The sequence below is a fragment of the Sus scrofa genome, chromosome 3 (genome assembly GCF_054392235.1).
Source record: "Sus scrofa isolate SSC_HxYL_T2T_F1_AM1 chromosome 3, Sscrofa_HxYL_maternal_Yorkshire_Landrace_v2.0, whole genome shotgun sequence".
Lineage (NCBI taxonomy): Eukaryota > Metazoa > Chordata > Mammalia > Artiodactyla > Suidae > Sus > Sus scrofa.
Genome location: NC_139385.1, coordinates 87,810,731 through 87,835,209, shown reverse-complemented (window position 1 = coordinate 87,835,209; position 24,479 = coordinate 87,810,731). Strand labels below are relative to the sequence as shown.

Below are 24,479 nucleotides of genomic sequence, written 5' to 3'. Positions count from 1 at the left end.
AGATAAGACTGCATTACAGTATGATTTATATTTTCTCAAAGGAATGAACCGCACCCCCTTGTTTGAATAGCCTGCCTTTGCATTTTCTAAGAGGATATATCCTTTGGTGACACGGACAATGTCATTTTGGTACAAGGTAGGCATGTGATCTGCAATCAAGTCCGGAAGTGTTAAAAAATGTAACCTAAACTCCAAGTGAAAAGCTAGAGATCACTTACAGCAGCATAATTACTGGAGCCCCACCACCACCACCGTCCCCAACCCCCGCTCCCGACCTTTCATACTAAAATTAGTGAGCATTCTCATTTTCCATATGCAATCACTTACTGTCCTTTCCTGGCTATTAGTGTTTCAAGAAGCAAGGACATTTCAATGAAAAAAGAAAAAAAAAAAAAAAAAAAAAACCCTCTGCTAATTTGAAGCTGAGAATCCCATCCACTAAAACTGACAAAAGAGTCCTCTTGATCAGTGCCATTTTCCAATAAGACAGCTTCACCGGAGGGAGACTCGCTGAGGTTGGAGGCAGATAATGCGACTCTAGTCCGCGTCTCCGTCTCCGCATCAGCAGAAAGTAACGCCTTTCATTGCAAAGAGTTCGTTTTCAGGCCTTTCGAATGAGGGCCCTCTTGTAGATAAAACCACGCAGAAAGCTATTTGGTGGACAACCAGATCTGAACACTCACTTCAGCAGTATTTTGGCACCTTCTGAGTCCTTTAAAAATCCCAGATGACGAACTGTTACATGACATGCAAACAGCTCGAAACGTGCTAGCTTTGAGAAGCTCACGACAAGCAACTTGCTTGCCCTCAAGTGTCTCGGTTCTGATTAGACAAGCAGAGAGCAACAGGATTAAAAATTGTCCAGGCTGAATACATATGCTATTGAAGCTGTTACTACAAGGTGGGGGAAACTAGCCCAGTCATCAGTGCACAATTTTTTTTTAATTTTATTGAGATATAGTTGATTTACAATGTTATGTTAATTTCTGCTCCACAGCAAAATGATGGATTCATTTATACATACCTATATTCTTTTTCATATTGTTTCCATTATGGTTTGTCACGGGGTATTGACTATAGTTTCTTGTGCTCTACAGTAGGACCTTGTTGTTCATCCTTGTTGTCATAGTTTGCATCTACTAACCCTAAACCCCTAGTCAACCCTCCCCTGCCCACCTCGCCCTTGGCAACCCCAAGTCTGTTCTCTACATCTGTGAGTCTGTGTCCATTTTATAGATAGGTTCATCCGTGTTGTGTGTGTTTTTTTTTATATTTTTAAAAACTTGATTAAAGTTTCATTTTTTTCATTTTTAAAGCTTGATTGAAATATAGGTGATGTACAAGTTTGCGATCATTCCTGCTACACAACCAAGTGATTCAGTTACGTGTATACACACCCCTATTCTCATTTAGATTCTTTTCCCACATAGATGATCACAGACTATTGGGTAGATTTCTCTGTGCTATACATGGATTTTCGATCCCACTTTTATCCTTGGAACTGGAACAATGCCTCAGAGGCAGACTCCTCATAACTGGAGCAGGAGGCAAGTTCCTCCCCTACTCGAAGCCGCTGGCAAACTCCTCCAAATGATCCCCTCTCCCAAAATCATGGTAGATATTGTGAGCAATGAAGCCATGGATCTGATCCATATACATTGAAGGTGGTTAACCCTTATTTTACAGGAGTAAAATAAGGCCACGGGCTGGACATCAGAGCAAAGCAAAGAGGGGGCACTGCCCCATGGAAGTGTCCCGGAAGGCAGAGGCAAGGGAGTTTCCCAGAAAAAGAGGAGGAAGGAATCAAATCACTTTCTGCCTTGTTTTACCTCCATCCCTTGACACCCGTTGACCCTGATGACACAGGGCTCCTGTGAGAGTAGGGCAGACCCAAGCACAGTTGTGATATGGGGGCTGATGGAGATTTCCTAAAGTTCACCTGCCTGCCTCAGCTTTTCAACCACTTCTCCCCAGGTCCCCTATCACTGTCAAGACCCTAGCCCCCTCTTCCCACTCTGCCACGGTGCCCCCAAACCCTTTGAAAAAGATGACAGCTGAAACTGGAAGACCCTACTTAACCTTTTTTGTAAATTAGAATACAGTTTTTTTTTTAATTAGAATACAGCGTTGTGTCAATTTCTGCTGTACAGCATAGTGACACCAGTCATAAACCCTTCTTTTTCTCATACTGTCTTCCATCATGTTCTATCCCAGGAGTTTGGATATGGTTCCCTGTGCTACAAAGTAGGACCTCATTGCTATCCATTCTAAATATAATAGTTTGCATTTACTAACCCCAAATTCCCCACCCATCCCACTTCCTCCCTCCTCTCCCTTGGCAACCATAAGTCTGTTCTCTATGTCTGTGGAATACTACGCAGCCATAAAAAAGAACAATACAACAGCACTTGAAGCAACATGGATGCAACTAGAGATGTTCATACTAAGTGAAGTCAGAAAGAGAAAGGCAAATACCATATAATATCACTTACATGTGGAAGCCTACTTAATCTTGATGAGGGTAAAGGAAAAACTTGTGGCAAGAAAACGGTAAGGGGGGTAAGGAGAAATCTGCAGTGCCGATTCCTCTCCTCATTAGAAGCAAATTGTGGCAGTTTAAATCAAAATATTGAGCAGCTCTTACAGGCAGACCGCTGAAACTAAAGAGCAGACAGCAAAAGCAATCAAGAAATGAGGAAGGAGGAACAAAGCTGTGAGGTCTTTCAGTCCTGCTGGGACAACCTTACTTAGACTTGGGAAGGGGGGGGGGAGCCACAATCAAGCCCAGAATCAAGTGGTTTGCCTAAAATTAACCCTGAATGAAGGGAAAGAAACCAAAATTTTCATTTGACACTCACCAAACTTTAAACTTGCTCAATCAGGATTGATGAGCAGAGTCATACACACAGGAGACACCCTGAAACTTCTAGACCCAAGGCTCAGGCTGGGAAATAGAACTGTAACTTTCACATTTGTCTGAGCTGATGTTGACCTGTGTCTCTGGAGAAGAATAGCCATAAACCAGTAGTTCTCAAACCCGGCTGATCCATCCTAAGACTCACCTGGGGACTTAAAAATATGGACTCCTAGTTTCTACCCCACACTGAGTTGGCCAGAATCACTGGAGGTGGGATCCCAAAATGTGTGTTGTTGGAAGCCCCCCATCTGATTCTGATTATCAGCCAGATTTTGGAAAGACTGCTTTACAGCACATCCCACACAAGCCTCAACACTGGCCCTTGAGCCCCAGTGAACAGGTTCACATTCAAAAAACGAGAATCTGCTTTTTAACAAATACCCAAGGCTGTGCTAGTGGGAGTGTTGAGACCTGTGAACTGACTGAACTATGATGAGATGGATTTCAGGTTTCAAACTTGAAACTTTATTTGAGGTCTTGGCCCTCCTCGTCCAAGCCTTTATTTACACATTCCCCCCAAATAAATAAATATACTAAGCACTACTGGCGTGCCAGACACCAGTTTAGAACTTACAGCGTTCATAGTCTAGTGATGGAGATGAACATACAAATGATTACAATGGGCTGTAGCGAGTATAGATAAACATAAAAACAAAAAATAAAATATTTTTAAAGCGATATATGAACATAAAGAGGGAAGTAACTAACTCAGTCTGGAGAAGCTCGGGTTTTCCAGAAGATGGTTAAGTTGAATTTAACAGAAAGACAGGAATGGGAGTTCCCATTATGGCTCAGTGATAAGGAACCCAACTAGTATCCATGAGGTTGCAGGTTCGATCCCTGGCTTTGCTCAGTGGGTTAAGGATCCAGCATTGCTATGAGCTGTGGTATAGGTCAAAGACGAGGCTCAGATCTGGTGTTGTTGTGGCTGTGGTGTAACTCTGATTGGATCCGCTAGCCTGGGAACCTCCATGTGTTGGGGATGTGGCCCTAAAAAGGCAAAAAAAAAAAAAATGATAATAAAATAAAATACACCAATAAAGGTAAGACAGGAATTTCAGTTAGAAAAGATAATATGTAAAACAGTTGCAGGGTTTGTGAGAGTCTGTTCCTCAGAGCACCACAGTCAGAATCCTCGGGGACACATTCCCGAGCGCGCCTCAAAATCCCATCATCAGAATTTTCTGGGGGATTCTGCAACACACCAGCTTGGAAAACTGTTGGCAGAGACACCTGAAAAAGCCAGGTTTATTCAGGGGAATATAAGCACCTGATGTGAAAATATAGACCATTTTAAGGCTTTAAAAACCAAGTGAGACTTCCACATCCAGCCGAGATGGCAGTAACACGGACCAAATGTATCCTTCTACTTGAAGAAACCGAAAAACAGAACAGCAAAGAAAGGAAAAGAGAAAGCAAGCAAGTCAGCAGGTTCCAAGGCATTGAGAATGGAAGAGTGAAGGACAGTGGTCCTCAAGGGAGAGGGAAAACCGAAGTGAGCTCTGAACTGGGGCTGAGAGTTTCCAGGCTGTGGTGCAGGAAGGAGAAGCCTGGGCAGAGCAGGGCAGACTCGGAGTGGAGGGAACAGAGCTGAGAATCCCAGCCGCACGAGCAGCCAGAGCTGGCAGGACAGTCTCCTGGAAAGGAAAGGATGAGAAGGAAGCTATTCTCCATGGGAATAAGGAACCATTTTTGAACACCTTTATGCCACCAAATTCAAAAACTTTATAAGTCAACAAATTTCTTTCCTTTTTTTTCCTTTTTACAGCTACACCCACGGCATATGGAAGTTCCCAGGCTAGTGGTTGAATCAGAGCTGCAGCTGCCGGCCTACACCACAGCCACAACAACGCCAGATCTGAGACAAATACATCTTCGACCTACACTACAACTCATGGCCGCACTGGATACTTAACCATTGAGTGAGGTCAGAGATCAAACCCACATCCTCACAGATACTATGTCAAGTTCATAACCTGCTGAGCCACTAGGGCAACTCCCAAATGGATAAATTTCTTGAAAGGTACAATTACCAAAGCTTACTCAACAAGACACGGATTACCTGAATATCCCTTCTATTAAAGAAACTGAAATTGTAGTTAAAATATTCCCAATAAAAATCAAACAAGAAAATTAACCAATAACAATAGGCCCAAATAGTTTTATTTGTGAATCCTAACACATCTTTAAGGAGAAATAGTACCAACTCTAACACAAACTATTCCAGAAAATTGAAAATGAGGGAATACTTCCCAATTCATTCTGTGAGGCCTGAATCACCATGATAGAAACACAGCATCAAGGTAATTTTCCATGAAGCATGAAAAAAAAAAAAAACTGTTAAATTGGACTTTATTAAAATTAAAAGTTTCTGCTGGGCAAAAGACACTGTTAAGAGATGAAAAAGACATGTCGCAGACTGGGAAAAATAGGTATCTGATAAAGGTTTTATGTTCAAAATATATAAAGAACTCTTAAAATTCAACAATAAGAAAAAAAACAGGAGTTCCCGTCGTGGCGCAGTGGTTAACGAATCCGACTAGGAACCATGAGGTAGCGGGTTCGGTCCCTGCCCTTGCTCAGTGGGTTAACAATCCGGCATTGCCGTGAGCTGTGGTGTAGGTTGCAGACTCGGCTCGGATCCCGTGTTGCTGTGGCTCTGGTGTAGGCCAGTGGCTATGGCTCTGATTCGACCCCTAGCCTGGGAACCTCCATATGCCGCAGGGGCGGCCCAAGAAATAGCAAAAAAAGACAAAAAAAAAAAAAAAAAAGAAAGAAAAAAAGCACCTCCATTAAAAAGTGGGCAGGAATTTGGAGTGGATAAGCAGTGAGATCCTGCTGTACAGCACAGGGGACTATATCTGGTCACTTATGATGGAACATGATGGAGGATAATGTGAGAAAAAGAATGTAAATATATGTGTGACTGTGTCACTTTGATGTACAAGAGAAATTGACAGAACACTGTAAACCAAGTATAATGGAAAAAATAAAAATCACTATATATTAAAAAAAAAAAAGTGGGCAGGAGTTCCCACCATGATGAAGTGGGTTAAAAATCTGACTGTAGTGGCTCAGGTCACTGCAGAGGTGCGGGTTCAATCCTCTGCCTGCTGCAGTGGGTTAAAAGGATTGGTGTTGCCATAGCTGAGGCACAGGTCTCAGTTGCAGCTGGGATACAGTCCCTGGCCCAGGGAACTTCCATATGCTGTAGGTATGGCCACAAAATTAAAAAAAAAAAAAAAAAGTCAGCGAATGATCAGTCACACTACCAATAAAGATATACAAATGGCAATAAGCATATGAAAAAATGTTCAATATTATTTGCCACTACAGAATTGAAAATTGAAGCAAGAACATGATACTACTACATATCTATTAAAATTTCTAAAATCCAAAAATCTGACATATCAAATACTGACAAAGATGCAGAGAGCAACAGAACCTCCCATTCACTGCTGGTGGGAATGCAAAATGGTACAGTCACTTGTGGAAGATAGTTTGGCAGCTTTTTATAAGGTTAAATATACATTTACCATATGATCCAAAAATTATGCTCCTAGGTATTTACAAAAATATTTTGAAAACATATGTCCACACAAAACTTGACATATTTATAGTATGTATATTCATAATTTCCAAAAAAGTTGGAAGCAACTAAAATTTCTTTCAATTTGTGAATGGATAAACAGTGATACACACACACAATGGAGTTTTATTTAGTAATTTTTAAAAAACAAGCTATTAAGCCACAAAAAGATATGGAGGAGCTTTAAATGCATATTACTAAGTGAAAGAAGCCAGTCTGAAGAAACTGTATACTCTAAAACTCCAACTATATGATATCTTAAGATAAAATCATTCAGAAAGTAAATAGATCAACGGTTTCCAAGGAGAGAGGTTTCAATCGATGAAGCAAGGGGTTTTTTTTTTTTGCAGGGCAATGAGACTGTTTTGTATGATGCTAAATGGATAGGTATATGATATTATGCATTTGTAAAAACATAGATATTTACATCACAAAAAGTGAAATTTGAGTTCCTATTGTGGCTCAGTGGTTAGCGAATCCGACTAGGAACCAGGAGATGGCAGGTTCAATCCCTGGCCTTGCTCAGTGGGTTAAGGATCTGGCGTTGCCGTGAGCTGTGGTGTAGGTTGCAAAAGCAGCCTGAATCCCGAGTTGCTGTGGCTGTGGCGTAGGCTGGTGGCTACAGCTCCTAATGAACCCCTAGCCTGAGAACCTCCATATGTCATGGGTGCGGCCCTAGAAAAGACAAAAAGACACAAAAAAAGTGAACCTTAATGCACTAAAGTTAAAAAAAAACAATCATTTGAAAGGTTCAGCATCTTAGGATGGGAATCAGACTATGATAAAAGAACCTGACTACGCTGGAAAATGTATGAAAAGAGCTCACTCAGAGTTCCCTGCTGGCTCAGCAGGTTAAGGATCCAGCCTTGTTACTGCTGTGTGTGTGTGTCGGGAGGGGGGCAGCATCTCAATGCCTGACCTGGGAACTTACACATGCCATAGGTGCACCCCCCCCCAAAAAAAAAATAGCTCACTGAGAGAGATGGGGGTATATAGAAGCTAACCTAAGTAATTCTGAAAAGGAATGCAGCATGTAAAATTAAAGGCAAAAGAAAATGCACATGAGCCCTGTACTCTCGCTGATAAAGATATTTCCAACATAGGTATTGGTTAAAAATTCCGATATTCCTATCAATCCAATTATATTGGAATTAAATAATTTAGTAAATGGGAAATTTGGGTCTCACCGTTGTTGGAGTAGGAGTTTACAGATGAACAAAGGAGGAGGCCAGAATGGTCTATGTGGTAATGGATTAGAGCTGGAAATATCAGTGTGACATATGTTTAGCTTCATGTAGATTCCTAGGAAAACATTATTCATATATTAATTATAAACATATATAATGTCTATTTTTTAAAAGCAAGAGATATGAAAAACTCAGGGATAAATCACACAGAAGATGAAGAAGAGCTAATACTGAAAACTACATAATATTGCTGAGAGAAATTAAAGACCTAAATAAATTAAGAGATATATATACTGTATTCATGGTTTGAGAAACCCAGTATTGTTAAGAGACCAATTTTCTCCAAACTGATCTATAGATCAACACAATTCTTGTTAAAATCTCACTAGGCTTTTTTTGTAAAATCTGATAATCTGGTTTGAAAATTTATATAGATATACAAAATACCTAGAAGAGCCAAAACAATTTTAAAAAAGAACAGACGGCTAACTCTACTTGGCTTCAGGTTTTATTGTAAATCCACTGAAATCAAAACAATATGGCAGTCATGTAGAGGTAGCCAAATGGATCACAGAATAAAGAGTTCAGTGGTCCACACATACATGGACCACTGATTTTTGACAAGGTACAAAGGCAACTCAGTGGACAAACGCTGTTGTCAACAAACGTTGCTGGAACAATTGATTAGTCTTATGTAAAAATGAACTTTAATCCAAACTTCATATCATACAATTAACAAAAAGTTACTCATCTGGATCATAAATCTAAAACAAAAACTATATTTTATAGCCATAAAACTCTTAGCAAAGAACATCTTTATGCCCTTGGATTAGGCAATATTTTTTCTTTCCTTTTTTCAGCTGCACTCAGGGGATATGGAAGTTCCTAGGTCAGGGTTCAAATCAAAGCCACATCTTCAACCTACACCACAGCGTGGCAACTCTAGACCCTTAACCCATGGGCTAGGGAATGAACCAACAATGTCACAGAGACAAGCCGCATCATTAACCCACTGTGCCACAGCGGGAATTCCTAGGCAGTGGTTCTTCAGGTGTGCCACCAAAACCATAAGCAACAAGGATAAAGTAGAAAAGTTGGATTTTATAAAACTTTGTTAAACTTTTGTGCAAAAAAATGAAAAGACAACCAGAGGGTAGGATAAAATATTTGCAAATCATGTATCTGATAAGGAAGTTATATCTAGACTATATAAAGAAATCTTAAAACTCAACCATAAAAACAAATAATCCAATTTAAAAGTGGACAAAAAATTTGAATAGACATTTCTCCAATAAAGATATACAAATAACCAATAAGGGCAGTTGCCGTCACGGCACAGCGGAAATGAAACCAACTAGGAACCATGAGGTTGCAGGTTTGATCCCTGACCTCACTCAGTGGGTTAAAAGATCCAGTGTTGCCGTGAGCTGTGGTGTAGGCCAGCAGTTGTAGCTTTGATTAGACCCCTAGCCTGGCAACCTCCATATGCCACGGGTGTGGCCCTAAAAAAAAGACAAAAGACAAAAAATAAAATAAAATAATCAATAAGCACATGAAAATATACCTAGTGTCTTTAGTAGTTACAGAAATGCAAATAAAAACCACAGTGAGATTCCACCATACACCTAGCAGAATAACTAAAACTAAAAAGACTGACAATACCAAGTGCTGGCTAGGATGTGGAGAAGCCTGAGCCTTTGTACTCCTGATGGAAATGTAAAATGGAACAAACCCTTAGGAAAATAGTTTGGCTGTTTCCTAAAAAGTTAAATACATGCACACACCATAGGATTCAGTCTTTCTTCTCCTTGGTATTCACCCAAGAGAAAGGAAAGCATTTGCCTATATGAAGACTTTTACACAAAGGCTCATAGCTGCTTTATTTATAACAACTCGAAACTGGAAATAACTCAAACGTCCATCAACAGATGAAAGGATAAACAAAATGTTGTGTAGAAATACTGCTCATCCGGAGTTCCCATCGTGGTGCAGCAGAAACGAATCCAACTAGGAACCATGAGGTTGCAGGTTCAATCCCTGGCCTCGCTCAGTGGGTTAAGGATCCAGCGTTGCTGTGAGCTGTGGTGTAAGTCACAGACGCGGCTTGGATCTGATGTTGCTGTGGCTGTGGTGTAGGCCAGCAGCTGTAGCTCAGATTAGACCCCAGCCTGGGAACCTCCATATGCTGCAAGTGTGGCCCTAAAAGGCAAAAGTAAAAGAAAAGAAAAGAAAAGAAAAGAAAAGAAAAGAAAAGAAAAGAAAAGAAAAGAAAAGAAAAGAAAAGAAGAAAAGAAAAGAAAAGAAATACTACTCATCAATAAAAGTCCAATGTGCTATCCATTGCACCACGGAGCCTCCTAATACTGCTCATCAATAAAAAAGGAATAAAGATACAATGTGGATGAGTCTTGAAATAATTCTATCAATGAGCCAGACGGAAAAGGGGCATATAATGTATGATTACATTTCCATAAAAGTTTAGAAATTGTAAACCAATATATGGCCACAGAAAGTAGATCAGTGTTTTCCTGGATCAGAAGGGATTACACAGAAGTATGAGAAAACTTCTGAGAGTGATAGATGTATTTATTCTTGACTGTGGTGATGGTTCCATAGATCTATACACATGTCAAAAGTGATCGAATTTTAAATACATGCTCTTAAATATATTTTAAATACATGCTCTTTTTTGTATGTCCATTATATCTCAATAAAGCTGACTTTTAAATAGTGTGTGTCATTCCCGTTGTGGCTCGGTGATAACCAACCCGACGAGTATCCATGAGGATGTGGGTTTGATACCTGACTTCGTTCTGTGGCTTAAGGATCATGCATTTCCATGAACTGTGGTATATAGGTCACAGAAGCGGCTCGGATCTGGCCTTGCTGTGGCTGTGGTATAGGCCAACAGCTACAGTTCCTATCTGACCTAGCCTGGGAACTTCCATAGGCTGCAAGTGTGGCCCTGAAAAAAAAAAATTTTTTTAAGTGTGATTTTCAAGGACAGGTCTATGTAGATGAATTGGACACTTGAGGAATCCACCTTTCACCTTTCTTCTTCCCCAAATAGCTGATTGTATTATCAGGTAACTTCAGGAAAAAGTCGTCTATCAAATGGTCCTGTGTTCTAGGTCTTTTGTTCCCATTGGGTACTCAAAACCAAGAATCAGTGAACTGTATCAGAGTATGATAACCATCTTACCTCCATTTCTATAAATTGCCATATACTTGCTAATGCATATTCGTGTATAGCATCTAATTTTTGCCCTTATGTATAAGTGTGAAGTACATAAGATGGGCATTCTTTGTTGTGGCTATTTGTCAAGTGAAGGCAAACGGAAAAGAGACAAGAAGTTCAAGACCAGATCTATACAGTGTAAATCAATCCACCTCCTTCCTCATGGAGTCAGTTTTGAATGATAAGTAAAATGGAATTCAGAGAAAGAAGGCTCAGCAAAAGGGTTCACTACTTTTGCGTCTGGGAGCCCACTGACACTTTTTAGATGTCATTTCACCCCTTCTTCATGATCCTTTAACACAATCACAGTAGATCACGTGAATCTATTACTTTTGTTTGTTGTTCCAGGCTCCCAGAATTGAAGCAAACATGTATTAGGTTATTTATCAGTTAGTACTTACTACATTATTGTGCACTAATAAGCCTATGTGGTGGCTCCAACCACAATCCTATCCATTTGACAGATGAACAAACTGAAGCACAGAGTTTGAGACGCTTAAGCAAAATCGTAGAGTTGATGAGTGACAACAACTCAGAGTATATGACTTCAAAGCTTCACCCTATGCCTCAATAAGGCATTTTATGTAATACATGTAAATGAAAACATCCCCAGATTGTGTTTTTAACCAAATGGGAAGGCATCCGTTCAATCTGAAACTGCTTATTTCTACAATCTCCTCCCTACAGAAGCAACCCCCTCCCATTGTTGGAGTGAGGCAGTGGAAAGGCTGATGGTTGCAAAATGCATACACAAAAGAAAGAGACTGAGAGAGAAAAGAGAAGGAGAACTGATCTTCCCAAACATCCCTCTCCTTCTCCTCAGCTTTTGTTTTGCTGTATATTCTATCTTATCAGTGCCTTGACTTTCGGAGAATCATAATTTAAATAAAAAGAGACAAAACACTTGGATTGCTTCCAAACTCTATTTCTCCATCCTCTTTCATGGTTTAGCAAAGAACGCCACTTCTTTCAACTCATTGTTTCTTGTTTTCCTCAAAGAGGAAAGCCAATTAAAAAAAAAAAATAGTACTTTTGGTTTAGCTGCTATCCATATAAGTGGTTCTTGGCTACGTTGGCTTTGGGGGGGGGCTGTTTCCTCATCTGTAGGTAAGAGGGTTCACCTGCACTAGAGAGCGTCTTAGACTATTTAGCTTTCAAGTTCTATGATCTAAGCTATTTTAGCTTTCAAATTCTATGACCTCATGTTTCCGTTTCTTTCCTATCTGGTTTGCAAACTGGAAACTGAAAATTTCAAGGTCTTTTTAGCTTCTAGTGGTGGGCAGGATTCTTTTTCCTCTCTTCCTGTGTCTCCTTTGGTTCGCTATTGTTCTAAATCCTGTATTCTAAACCAAAGACTCAAGTTCCCGTCCTGGCTCAGTGGTTAATGAATCCGACTAAGAACCATAAGATTGCGGCTTCGATCCCTGGCCTTGCTTCTCAGTGGGTTAAGGATCCGCATTGCTGTGAGCTGTGGTGTAGGTTGCAAATGCAGCTTGGATCTGGTGTTGCTGTGGCTCTGGCATAGGTAGGCGGCTGCAGCTCCAATTAGACCTCTAGCCTGGGAACCTCCATGTGCTTCAGGAGCAGCCATAGAAAAGATAAATAAATAAATAAATAAATAAATAAATAAATAAAATAAAGATTCCAATTACTCCTGGCTGCTCCCAGGTCAGAGGGAACCCAGGTTGAATTACAGCTCACAGATATGCAAAGTAGCAGTTTGCTTAGGGGCATGGCATTGTGAGTGGTGTGGAGAGCAAACTGAATAATCACTCACTTTCAAGAAAACCTTAAAGCACTAGGAAAAAATTGGAACACAACTGTTTTATCACTACACAATTGTCCCAGCCCACAGATTAAACTCCTCTGAAATTGTTCTATATGAATAAAATTTTTAGTCTAAAGACACAGATACTGAATGAGTTAAAAAAAAAAAATCCAAAGGATGAGGTTTAGATGATTAATAATGTTGGATGTTTTGTTTTGTTTTGTTTTTTGTCTTTATAGAGCCGGACCCGTGGCACATGGAGGGTCCCAGGCTAGGGGTCGAATTGGAGCTATAGCTGCTGGCCTATGCCACAGCCACAGCAACTCAGGATCTGAGCCGTGTCTGTGACCTACATCACAGCTCCAGGACTTTTTTTGTGGCGCGGGGGTGGGGTGGGGTGGGGGGGTTGAGGAACTTTTAGAACTTTAACAACAGAAATTCTGTTCCTAAGTTTCCAGTTACAGAAACAGGTCATCAAGAGAAAAAAATAACTTAAATATAATAAAATAAAGATTAGAAACCGAATTAAAATGTAATTTGCATTGTCTTTATTTCTTTTTTTTCTCTTGTTTGGTCATTTTTTCATCTTTGTCCAACTGATATGTGAGACAACTTGTAGAATTTCAAGGTTTTTTTCATGCTGGTCTCCCTTTATTTTATTTACTCTTCAATTTTCTTTTTTCTTGTAATACTATTTTTTTGTAATACTATTGTACACTTTGATGGCTTGTTTCAAAGATCTAATATTCCCTTTAGTTTCTTTGACAGTTTGTAGTACTTCCAAACAAAAATATGTTTCTATTTCTTGGAGTGTTTTGTTCTCCAAACTTGTTTTTTGTTTTTTTTTTTTGTTTGTTTTTTTGGGTTTTTTTTTGCCACTCTGTGGTATATGGAACTCCTGGGCCAGGGATCGAATCTGAGTCAGAGCTGTAACCTGTACCACAGCTGCAGTTAATCTATTGTGCCAGGAATTGAACCCACTTCCCTGCCACTGGAGAGACACATTGTTGATCCCCTTGAGCCACAGCAGAAACTCCCAGACTTGATTTCTGTTATCATTAACCTATTGTGTCTCTTTCCTTCTTTCTTTCTGACAGTATTTTTAATAGATGCTAACTTTTGTCCAGATTACTGTCATTTGATGAGTATAAATTTATGCAGACTCTCTTTTGGTTAGGATACAGCAAATGAGATTCTCAATGGCTCCCACACCTTCTCATGTGGGACTTGTTTGTAGATTCTCTTTGGTCTGAAGTCTGTATGTTAAGGGTTTCTGTTCTAGACTTCGAACATCTCTCATCTTTGGGAGATAATGAACTGAACAGAGGCTCGTCAACTATGATGAGTTGATGGTTTCTGTTTTCTTCTTTTGTAATCTCCTTACTTGGATTCGCTTTCCTAGTTAGAAGTTTATCCTCTTTTTTGGGGGTGTGGTCATGAATTTTGGATCTTTTTCCCCCTTAATGCAAGGAAGAGAAGATAACCACTTCTACAGAAAGAAACGACCCTAAAATTTCTTCCCCAGCTTCAACCCTCCCCATCCAAACAGCAGCTCCAATTCCTTTCCCATCCCTGGAGGCTGTTTCATGAACGAATATTGGAGGAAGGATGATTAAATAGGCAAAACCTTAGGCATTAGTACAAAGAGTGCCCTTCTCTTCCTCATTCAGTTCCCCCCTTCAGTGGAGATTTGAAGAAACCTGCGAGGGCTTTGGGTCGGCTCTTCTCTGGACCATTAATATCCTGAGAGGTCTTTATTGTACTTCTTTTCTCTTTTACTACCTCTGAGTGATCCTGCTCTGAGCCACTGCCCATCTTCTGGCCAAACAGAGAAAAGCACAACTGCCAGTCCTGATGGTTCTTCCCATTTGGGTGTCACTCACTCACCATGGAAATGACACTCTAGAAGGGCCTTTGGGGTTTTTCTTCCCTTAATGGATCACACCGCCCCATCAGCTTCCCTGCAAAGGAAGGGTACAAGCATGAGTTATTGAGAAAAGTACTCTTGCAGTTCCCTAGAGTTCTGGATCCAGAAGGGTGAGATGGGATCTGTATCTCAAGATCCCCAGGACCTCTGTCTTCACATACTTTAGCAATCTTATTTAAGGAGTGGTGCAGAGATTTCTTGGCTGTTGTTTGTTTTCAAGTTCTGGGAGCCCAAAAGTGTTATCATCTTGCAAATACCCTGCCAACTTCTTCCCAACAGCCTAAGAATGACAATTTACCCCCCTCCCCTAGGGGGCTCCCACTCATGCCTCGGATCCATATAATCTTTACTTTTCATCATTCCTTCACTGAATTTATTTGTGAGGACAGAAATTCCTTATTCCTATTCATTTCCATAGAAGGGGGAGCTTCCATGCTCATGAAGTCAAAGTGTGGAAGAAAATCTTCCAAAGTCTCCCTCTCTGCCTCCTTTCTTCTTTCTCTGAAAAATATCAGTTTTCCTGATCAGTGGGACTCTAGAGGGGAAAAAAGAATCAAGCTTGGAGGCTCAGTCTTTTCTCTTGCTTTCCTGTGCTCAGGACTCACACACCTATGCAGTGGTTTGGGAAGCCTTTACTTGGGAGTTGGTTTAAGTAGATAGGAGAGATGGGTATTAGCCAGCCTGGAGGTAAGCCTGTTTTCCAATCAGCTTCCCCCCTCCCAAAGCTGATATTTCTCCACAATGCTCCTGTGTGGATCTTTCCATTGGTCCCTAACCCAGAGGTTTGGGAGTGAGCAAGAGTGTTAACCATTATCCCCTAAACCCGGACACGTCTGCCTTTCCTCTGGTTTGTAAGCTCTATAAACCCAAAGCACAAAAAGGGCCCTTCCCCTCTGCCTCATTCAAGAACATTATCTGGAAGATAAAGACCAACATCCTAACTTTTAAATGTACTCTCGTGGAGAGCCAGCTATTAAAATGTGGAGGACAAATGTGTACACTATTGAGAAGGAGTGAATTTATTATTTCTGAGAAACTCTTTGCACCATTTCCTATTTACCCTGTAGATTTGAAGGAATTTCTAAAATATTTGCACCTGGAACATTCTTGGAAATCAGTCTTTACTGAGACTTTTTTTTTTAGTTCAGCATCCAAGAGATTGTTTTAATTTCTCTCCGACATTTACCTGCAGTCAGAGTTTAGCACTGTCAGGTATGTCTTGCTACCAGCTGAGAGTGGGGGTCAGGAGGATCTGGCTTCCGCTGTTACTCTTCCTGTAACCAAGAGAGAGAGTCAAAAGTTTGTCTCCTCGATATGCTTTTGCAAACCATAGATTTCTTTATTTGCATTGACCAAATATGGAAATTTGTTTACTTGTGCCCCCAAAAAAGTATTTTATTTTTTATTTTTTTTTTTTTGTCTTTTGTCTTTTGTTGTTGTTGTTGTTGCTATTTCTTGGGCCGCTCCCGCGGCATATGGAGGTTCCCAGGATAGGGGTCTAGTCGGAGCTGTAGCCACCGGCCTACGCCAGAGCCACAGCAACGTGGGATCCGAGCCGCGTCTGCAACCTACACCACAGCTCACGGCAACGCCGGATCCTTTAACCTACTGAGCAAGGGCAGGGACCGAACCCGCAACCTCATGGTTCCTAGTCGGATTCGTTAACCACTGCGCCACGACGGGAACTCCAAAAAAGTATTTTAAATGAAGGACAAATTTTCACTATTTTTAAATTTTTTTAATTTTTTTTTTTTTTTTTTTTGGTCTTTTGTTTTTTTAGGTCCACATCCATGGCATATGAGGTTCCCAGGCTAGGGGTCTAATCGGAGCTGCAGCTGCTGGCCTACACCACAGCCACAGCAAAGCCAGATCCGAGCCACATCTGCGACCTACACCACAGCTCACAGCAATGCCAGATCCTTAACCCACTGAGGGAGGCCAGGGATCAAACCCTCATGAACCCTCATGGATCCTATCTGGGTTCGTTAACCACTGAGCCAGGACAGGAACTCCAAGGACAAACTTTTAGAAAGTGGACATCCAGTTATAATTTGTGTACCCTTCTCACCCTTGATAACTTGTCACTGTAAACATTCTGGGCAAAGAAGTCACATTACTATGCAAAGTCTCAGAACAGCCCAGAAAGTGGCACCAGCAGCAGCGGAGAAGCTTTTATTCCACATGTTCAGTCACAGGAAAATTCACTTTGAATATCCCTCACCTACTCAGAGGAATCCATCTGGTCACCTCTTATCTGTTTAGAAATTGTTGATTTCACAAAGGAAAGAATATTCCAGAAATGGCTTTTTTTACTTGCCCATAGATTCTAAACTTGTATAGATAGTTCCCCCAGTTTTAGTGAAACTCCATGTCTTAAAAATGTCCAAGTTAAAAAAAAAAAGTGAGTTGACAGAAAAGACAGATCTACAAATAAATGCTTTTCTGATTTTAAAAAATAGTGCAATTCACTTTAGAAACTTCCAAAATACGGAATTCCCGTCGTGGTGCAGCAGAAACGAATCTGACTAGGAACCATGAGGTTGTGGGTTCGATCCCTGGCCTTGCACAGTGGGTTAAGGGTCCAGCATTGCCATGAGCTGTGGTGTAGTTCACAGATGTGGCTCGGATCTGGCAGTGCCGTGGCTGTGGTGTAGGCGGGCAGCTGTAGCTCTGATTTGACCCCTAGCCTGGGAACCTCCATATGCGGAGGTGCAACCCTAAAAAAAGCCAAAAAAGAAAAGAAAAGAAACTTCCAAAATATAGAAAAGCAGAAAAAAGAAAGTAAATATTATTCACCATCTTACAATCACACTAATAAATATTTTTTTCCTGTTAGCTATACTCAACCACACATGTAATTATGACATATCTGCTTCTAATTGCTTTTTTTATTTTCATCAGCATTTTAAATTTCATTAATATTTATTCAGAAACACCATACATATTGGCTTCATACATTTTTCCATATGAGAAAGAGGATTCTGAATTTCAAAGCTGCAATATACCTAACAGAGAAATTCACAGAAAAGGTAAATAGACAATTCAACAAGGAAGGGCAAGAACTACTCCACAGTGACAGGTTCAAATTTGCAGGTAATAAAAAATGCAATTTTAAAAATAAGGGTTCTTTTTTTACCAACGAATTTTGGTAGGGAGAATATTTGAATCATTGTATCCAATGCTGACATGTAATTCAGCAAAAAAATCTTTAAAGCCATACAAAATACGATATCTTTTATTTTTTTATTTTTTATTTATTTTTTTATTACTCAAATGAATTTATCACATCTGTAGTTGTATAATGATCATAACAATCCAATTTCACAGGATTTCCATCCCATAACCCAAGCACATCCTCCCACCCAAAATACATTATCTTTTAAAGACCTAGAATTCTAACTTCCAGATCTATCTAAAAAGTGTAGGGAAGTCTACATGCATACACATGTGCGCGCACACACACACACACACACACACACAATGCACTGCAGCTTAATTTACAATAGCGGTAAAAAAAACTAGAGACAAACTAAATATCCAAAAATAGGTGGTACTTTATAGTACGGTATACCTAGGCTTTGTAATGTCAGGCAGGCATTAAGAATAGATATAATATGTAATAATCTGTAAGATATGTAATAGAAAGCAAAAGCACATAATTCTTTAAAAACATATATCTGAAGAAAGAAATTGTTATTGGCTATGTTTGGATGGTGGAATTATAGATTTTTTTCCCCTTTTGATTGATTGAGAATTTCTTTCTTTTTCAGTACCATTTTGATAATTCAATCTTTAACTTCCTAGTGTCCTTAGGCAATCTTTAAAAGTCACTGCAATTTGGACATAATCAGAAGGGTTTGCGGGAAAGAAGAAAAGGTGACAATTATTATTATTATTATTTCTTTTTGCTTTTTTTTTTTTTTTTAGGGCCGAACCCTCGGCATATGGAGGTTCCCAGGATAGGGGTCAAATTGGAGCTACAGCTGCTGGCCTGCACCAGAGCCACAGCAATGCAGGATCCAAGCTGCATCTGCAACCTACACCACAGCTCATGGCAATGCCAGATAGAAAAGGTGACAATTAAAACTCAAATATCTAAGCAGTTGCATACACTAAACCTGATGGAATTCTCTCATTTCACCTACCATACACACTTCAAAAATTTGTGGCCTAAAATACGAGCTATTCTTTCCCCCACATTTTCTATGTTAATTATCATCAATGCCTCTTTTATCCTTGACTGTAACAAAAGTTCACAGAATGCCTGATGAATTGACCCCAGCTATGGAGAGGTGGGGGTGGGGAGGGGTCATGTTTGTTCTCTGTGACAATATACCTCTCTAGAACAATTTCCCAAATAAAACCAGCAGCTACAATGATACACGAACAGGCCGTGAAGGTAGCTACACTACTGATCACACACCTCAGGATCCCCACCCTCCTACTTCTCTCTGTCATCCTTAATCCAAATCCTGGCATGTGGATAATCAATAAATAATTTATAAGATAAATGCATTAATTAATTAATGAAGAGCGGTGTCTAGATTGGTCCATTTAAAACGTGGCAGGTAATTTCTAGTGCTTGCTAGGAAACATTGGCTATCAAGTCTATGTTTGGCAATTGATTTTGAAGGGCTGGCTGCATTTAAAAAGGCAAACAGGAGTTCCCATTGTGGCTCAGTGGTAACAAACCCAACCAATATCCATGAGGATACGGGTTTGATTCCCAGCCTTGCTCAATGGGTTAAGGATCTGGCATTGCCATGAGCTGTGGTGTAGGTCACAGACGAGGCTCGGATCTGGCGTGGCTGTGGCTGTGGCATAGGCCAACAGCTGCAGCTCCAATTTGACCTCTAGCCCGTGAAATTTCATAGGCCGCAAATGCAGCCCTAAAAAAGCAGACGTAATAGTCATAATCATAATCATAATAAATAAAAAAACAAATGGCACCAACGGATCGTGACACTCTGGTCTCTAGAAACTGGGGCAAATTTCAAAGACCAACTTGACTGCAAGCTTCACACTCAAAGTCTCTTCTGATCCCATTCAAATTAATGACGTGCTGTGTCCAGTTGTTAATTATACAGCTACTCCAAGAAGGGCTAATGACATTGCATAAGACACATCCTCAGAGAGATTTAGGTCCTTCTGACCTGCCCTTAGTGCAGCACTAGACCACATTGTTCTTTGCTGTAATGTCCCATCAGAGTCAATGTTGCAAATATTAAATATTCTAAGCCTTCTGATGGGACTTTTGCTCATGAGTAGGGAATCTGAGAAAGCCTAAGTCAAAGTAATTTGCAAAGTAATAACAATGTTTGCTACCCAGGTGATAGCTCAGAGGAGATTTAATTGGATAAAATTACCCCATTCCAAGAATAATACTTTGTACTTTATGTCACAATTATCATGTGAAGATCTTGAAGAGATTTATGAACATTGATTAAACATCAGAACACCATCTGAAGGAGACGGAATTAATGTTATTTTACTAAGTCCAGAGAGAGATGGTTTCCCATTCCAAAGCACACAGCAACTAGTCAAGAAATAACCCCAATCTGCAGCGGTTTGAGATTAGAACCCTAATCTGCACCCCTTTGGACGATTTCACTTCCATAACATATTGTAACTTAAATGGGAAAAGTGAAAAAATTAAAAAGCGTTTTTGGTTTTGTTTTTCAATGTCTCTTCTGCCACAAAGGAATACATTTCTGATTGTCCGGGTGAGAAAATACGTAAACCATTTCTCTTGAGTCCCTGAGATTTTAAGTGGGAAAGTTCTGTTTATAATTAGTTTGCCTTCCTCCTTTCAGCTGTAACCCTTTGGCATCAGCATAATCAAATACAAGATGCACAAACCACTGGGGCTGAGAGGAATATCAAAAATAGGGTCAAGTCATCCTGATTGCCAGATGAGGAGCTTCAGGGCCCAGGGGGTGGGAGGGAGGGAAAGAGGTCTCTGGTGGAATAATGGAGAAGCTCTTCCACTGCTGCACTGTCTCCAGTTGCAGGGAGCCCCCCTCCCCTGTAAAGCTCTCAAAGTCCTTGCTGCATCCTTAGTTTGCTGGGCGATTGAGCATCTCAAATTGAATGGATGTAAATGATGTGGTGGTGGGACATAAAAGCAGCAGAAGATCCAAGTTTTCAGGTCCGTGTAATTCAACATAAAAGATATATCAAACTCTAAAGCTCTGATTTGACTTTTATAACAACCCTCAATAGACTCGGATGTTACCAAAGTGAAAGAATGCTTATAAAAGCCACCTATCTCCATGGCTGGCATAGAGGAAACCCTCAATCACTGCTCCTCCTTGTGCTCCAACCAGCCTTCCATTTCCTTCAAGCCCCGGCTGGAGCCCGAGGTCTAAAACTGCTTGATCCACATATCTATATGTACTTAAAGACTGCAGAGCAGATTTTGTTTGTATTTGCAGAAGCTTCAAGTACCCTATCAGATGTTTCTTTAAAAGCTTATAAATTATTCTTTAAGCTCTCTTTTAAAACAAGTAAATATTGAAATGAATATGGGTGCATTAAAGATCATAATCAATAAAGCATGATCAGGGGTGGAGTCAGAGAAAGGGCAGACCCACAAATGAATCCAACTAACTGCTGTCGCAGGAGCCCACGTTAGGGAGGAAGGCCTATGGACCCCCTAAAGGTGGAAGATGGAAACCCTCAATTTATAAATGCCCCCCACCCATGAAATTCCTGCTTTGGGGAGAGAATGAGACTCTCTTACACAGAGAATGAGTCCTGTTTCTATTTGCTCTACAAGCCCAGGGGGAAGCAGAATATAGCAACTGAAATCACATTTGTTGTTGTTGTTTTTACTGTTCCTGTTGTTTTAACCGACCTTTGTAATTCAGATGATCAGTTCATCCCAGGAAAACGGGTTCTGAGGACCCAGTGATAGTTCCTTTCTTACACTATGTTTTAACTCTCTTTTGTCAGGGACAACGTTTGAAATTCTGAAAAGTAATAAAAAATAGGATGACAATGATGGGGACGCTGAGCGGGTAATGTGGCTGCGTCTGCTTAACTGCGTTGAAAAAAAAAAAGAAACCATGACAAGACTGATTAGTTTTGCTATTCCCTTTTGCGAGATACAAAATGTCTAATATTTAAAGCTTGATCCCGCCCTCCCTCCCCCCATTATGACAGATTATTCAACCCACAATCAAAAGATTGCACTATATCTGAGGAGAAAATATTTTGGAAGTGAAACTATGTCTTTAATATTTCCAAGTAAAAGAATTCGTATCTGATAAAAGCAATACTTTCAGATATGTCATATGCAAAAAGGATACCATATAATTAGAAGTGAATTTAGACAGAAAGACAGAAAGATGAGATGTAAAAGCAGATAATTAGTGCACTGTTATAATTAGCAAATACTTCTCAATCCCATGGTAACTGTGCTCTGAAAAGGACTCCTGCCGATTAACTAATATTTCCTGAAAGCAGTTTTCTTCTCTCTCTTTAAATGGAAAGTTTGAATTGCTATCTCCTTGAAAACCGTGCCATAAAATGTCATAAACTGATTTATGTTCGTGTTATAGTTTTTGAAATGCAAAAAAGACACACCATCTATGAGAACCAAACAAATATTTGTAGAAAGACAATAAATCTATACAATCATCTTTTATACTATATATAATTTTGAGCACGATCTTTCAAAAATAGATACTATTTGCACAACCAAAAATAACTTTGAAATCAGAGAAGCAAACATTTCACGCAGAGCATGGTTAATCAGTTCAAAATGTCTGGACACCGAAAATAGTGAAACCTTCTGGAGATATGTTCCAGAGGTTTAAATATTTCTGATTTTATAGTAGATGATAGAAGAGAAAGAGAAAATAATTAAATCTAACAGAAAGGAAATGTTTTCTCAAGCCCTCCATCCCAAATATTTAGCATAATAAAGTGATGCAGTTAATAGAGATGTTTTTTCGTTGATACCATAACTTGGTACACAGCCCTTGATCCCAAACAGCTGTGTGACTTTAAACTTTATCTGGGAAATGGAGATGATAATAGCTTGTACTCTCAGGGTTTGGGGGCGTAAAGGAAGATATTAGATCTAGGGGTGGGGCATGCTCCTCAAATTGTGAAATATTTTCTTAAATTAGAGGCAAAAAGTAAATTCTCAATTTTATCCCCAAACATCAAAGACCTGGTTTAGGACAGATAATTAACATCATCTGAACATCACTGTTCTAAACAGAACAGTTTCAAACCAAAAAGTTGGCAGAGTCTTACCGGTGACAGGCAGCAGGACCCCAAAATTAGTCAAATGCTTTCAGTCAGCCTCGGATTGGCTGGAACAAACAGTGACATATGGTGACATTAGTGAGAAGGGCAACCTGACAGCAAAGCAGAGAGGAAAGACCGATTTATGAAATTTGCAACAGACTTGCCTTTTCATCACTATCCCCCCAAATGTCAGGAACAGTGAGAAAAGCAGGTAAACTCTAAAACTGCTGTTGAACCTCATGTCTTCTTAAAAGTTTCCAAGAGAGCAGAGGCAGGATAGTGAGGGCGGCCTTGGCATCTGGGTTAACTGAGTGTATAGAGTATCAACGAACCTGAGCAGCTTCTCAGTAGATCTATGACAACTATCCAGGTTTTTCAAGAAAGCGTCCTCACGAGGGGAATCTGCTGTACAAGAGAATGGTTCCCTAGACACAGTGATGAGAACAAAACTGACTATTGCTTACATTTTTTCTGGCACATACAAGGTGGGATAGAATCTCTAAGACTGTTTACTGTTCTCCAGAATCATTCAAAAGTAGCAGGTTCATCAGAGATTATGCAGTGAGAACTAGCCCATCCTAAAAAGAGCAAAGTTTGTAGCTTTGTAACTGTGCCCATTTAGAATTACTGGAGTGGAAATATTTTGATAAACAAATCAACAGAAAGTGATAGGCTGGAGTTCCTGTCGTGGCTCAGTGGTTAATGAATCTGACTAGTAACCATGAGGTTTCGTGTTTCATCCCTGGCCTCGCTCAGTGGGTTAAGGATCTGATGTTACCGTGAGCTGTGGTGAAGGTCGTAGATGTGGCTCAGATCCCATAGTGCTGTGGCTGTGGCTGTGGTGTAGGCTGGCAGCTGCAGCTCCTATTCCAATTCCACCCTAGCCAGAGAACCTCCATATGCCACATGCGTGGTCCTAAAGAAACAAAAAGACCAAAAAAAAAAAAAAAAAGCTGGTTAATACCAGCTATAGAAATAGTCTTTGTATTTTTTTTCTTTCTTTTTCACTTTTTATGGCTGCACCTGCAGCATATGGAAGTTCCCAGGCTAGGAGTGGTATCAGAGCTCCAGCTGCCAGCCTACACCACAGCCACAGAAACACTGGCTATGAGCTGCATCCATGAATTATGCTTCAGTTTGTGGCAACGTCAGATCCTTAACCCACTGAGGGAAGCAAGGGATCGAACCCCCACCCTCACAGACACTATGTTATGTCCTTAACCCACTGAGCCACAATGAGAACTCCCGGAATAGATATTTTTAAGAAAATGTTTTTAATCGGTTCTCTGGTACGGAGTTAACCATCTGTGTCAGCAGAACAAAATACCGACTCATCAGAAAGGAAAAAGCAAGTAAAAAGAAGAGAAATTTGAAACAAATCCACACTCTTCCCTCCTGGGGTAAAAAGCTATAAGCACTGAGGAAGGCTCATTGGTTGAGCATCTCAAACAAATAAGCCCTAAGCACTTAGCAGATAAGAGTATCTGAAAATATGTAATATTTTTTCCAAGTCAACACAGAATAAAAGAGGCCACCTGCCATAGAAATGCCAAAATATAAAACCGAAGAGAGTTAAATACTCCAGGAGAAGAAA

The 24,479-nt window shown here is 40.1% G+C and overlaps 1 long non-coding RNA gene across 2 annotated transcripts in view; it reads right to left on the bottom strand.

Annotated features, from left to right (window-relative positions):
- Positions 1–24,479, bottom strand: part of LOC106509799 (uncharacterized) — a 50,450-nt gene that overhangs the window by 15,045 nt on the left and 10,926 nt on the right. The window contains exons 3-5 of one of the 2 annotated variants that reach the window (XR_014839713.1): positions 15,813–15,900; positions 14,587–14,660; positions 7,694–7,808 (exon numbers count right to left, since the gene is read on the bottom strand). This is a non-coding gene — a long non-coding RNA (uncharacterized LOC106509799). The remainder of the gene's footprint in view (positions 1–7,693; positions 7,809–14,586; positions 14,661–15,812; positions 15,901–24,479) is intronic. The other variant, XR_014839712.1, reaches the window with a different exon arrangement.